Source organism: Tupaia chinensis, unplaced genomic scaffold (genome assembly GCF_000334495.1).
Source record: "Tupaia chinensis unplaced genomic scaffold, TupChi_1.0 Scaffold144822_1, whole genome shotgun sequence".
Lineage (NCBI taxonomy): Eukaryota > Metazoa > Chordata > Mammalia > Scandentia > Tupaiidae > Tupaia > Tupaia belangeri.
The window spans coordinates 46,450-48,837 of NW_006204683.1; positions in this window are offsets into that span (position 1 = coordinate 46,450).

Consider the following 2,388-nt stretch of genomic DNA (forward strand, 5'->3'; position numbering starts at 1 on the left):
GATGGCTGTCCATGCTGTTGGGAGCCTGCACCAGAGACTTAAAACACATACCATGTGTGTGAATGCGTGTGTCCAAATTCTGACAGGAGAATGGAGAAGGGGTTGCAGTATGGCCGTCCCCCTGGGGGGATGATTTCTCAATTTCCCTCTTAATCTTTTTTTTTCTCTCTCTGGCAAGTGCATGTGCCCTATAGCAAAACTAAAACTAAAGGAAAGAAAGAAAGCCACAGGAAGAATAATAATGATTATGTAGGTCAAGTCAGAACAAATAATAATGATTATGTAGGTCAAGTCAGAACAAATAATCTTGTCCCTTTTTTAAAAAAATTTGATTCCTCGTCATTACTTTATTATTATTTTTAAAGTTAACCAGCGGGGAGGGGGTGGGATGAGAAAGCCAGCTGCCAGTTTCAAGACTCGAACCACAGTCAGCTACGTGAGAGTCCAGTCAACCACCATGCCACCTGCTGGCCCCCCTTGTCCCTTTTAAGAGCAGCATTGACACAAAGATTTCATCATTTCTTTTTTTTATTAAAAAGTTTTATTAATCAATGTATTACTACAGTAACGGTTGGCTCTTTTTTCAATTTGCATAATTCTAATGCCAAAGAGGCATGGAAAACTATGAATAAAAAATACACTTCATGGGCCAGCAGTTAGTGTAATGGCTATGTCGCTGGACTCCCATGAGGTCAACCACGGTTCGCGTCCCGGACATGGTGGCTTAAAACTCAAGCCGCGTGTGTGTGCGTGCCCAAGATCCCGAGAGGAGAATGGAGGAGAAGGGATTGCTGCGTGGCCATCCCCCCTGGGGGGGTAATTTCTCGCTTTCTGTCTCTATATCTCTGTCTGTCTGGCAAGCGCACGCGCCCTATAGCAAAAACCTCTCAAAAAATCTCCAAAAGAAAGAAAAAGAAAAAGAAAAAAAAGAAACTTCATTTGTGGATTATTTAAAAGGTAAACAAGATTTTGGGGCCTTTTCTTGAGAATTAGAATATTAAAAATGATTTCAGTGCTTAAAATGATCTGAGAACTTTCTCAAATGTGTTAGTTAAAAGAGAACAAATAGGTTTCTGAATGCAAGAGAGATGAATCCCGAGTGCTAACAAAGTCATGACGACTATTTAATCAGTCAGTTCAAACTGTGAATGCTGAAGTAAGAGAGCAATTTCATGGAATTGCTTCAACGACATAAAAAGGTCAGAAGCTGTGAGAATAGACTATGCAGAACACAGACAGTATAACCAGCACTTGCCACAGAGTCATTCGGGTTTTGCTTCAGCTTGGAATAAACAGGTCTGCACATTTAAGTAAACACCCACCAAAATTTATATTTGCATTATCTCCAAGAGCAGTCTGGAAGTGAAGGGAAAATATGGGTTGTCAGAAATGTCATGATGCATTTTTACACAGAAAAACAGAAAAATACATCATGACTTTTCTGATGGTCCAGTATCTTCTGCCAAGCTGACCTGAGCTGAAAGTTGGCCTAGGCCCAAGAAAGAGAACTCTGCATCTGGTGCAGATCTTGGACACCCCTTCTCAGGATCTGAGACTGAAAACGTGAGTACTGCCTCCATTGGGGTCACTTGGGGATGCCCACAGCCACAAGCTTATTACTCACAGGATCATCTAAAATCAGCAGCTGCTCCCGTATTTCTGATGAAGAGCCTGATTGCATCACTGTCACGTGATTCCTGACAGACGCTCTGGGTTGGGAGAGGGCACACCACTGGGACCGGGACCTCTCTGCCCACGCCTGACGATGCAACTGCTGCCTCCTCTGAGGGATCTCACTGCTGTGGCTACTGATCCTCACGTGTGACCCTCGCTGTCAAATGGGATGTATCGTGCTGCAACCCCTTCCCTGTTTCTTCACCCTGTTGTGATTTAGGGCACACATGCACACATGCCTAACCTGGTCAAAACACTAATCTCAGCCCCATGTGAGCTGGGTGCTCTGGGCAGTACCCTTAATTCGTATGAGGCTCAGTGCTCCACCCCACGCTATGGGGACAATACATCCAAACTGCCTCCCTGAGGTCAGTAATCTCGAAATGTAGGGACTGACCTGCCTGTCACTCTCATCACTGAGCCTCCACCGTAACCCAGAAGGTATGCCATCGGAGGGAGTGGGGAGCACGTATCGGCATTGGGCCCCTGCTGATGTGGGTGCCCTGGGCCTTGCATCTTCAGCTCTGGCTAGGCAGAACTCCATGGAGTCTGTGGGGAGAGGGTCCAACTCAGAGTCAACCAGGCCATTTGAAGCCTTTGCTGAGTAAGTTCTCTGCAAAGCACCGCACTGCGGGAAGTGAGCACTGAGTGCCAAGGAATACCACGTCCCTGTCCTCAGGAGCCATATCCTAGTGGATACACTGAGTCCAGCAG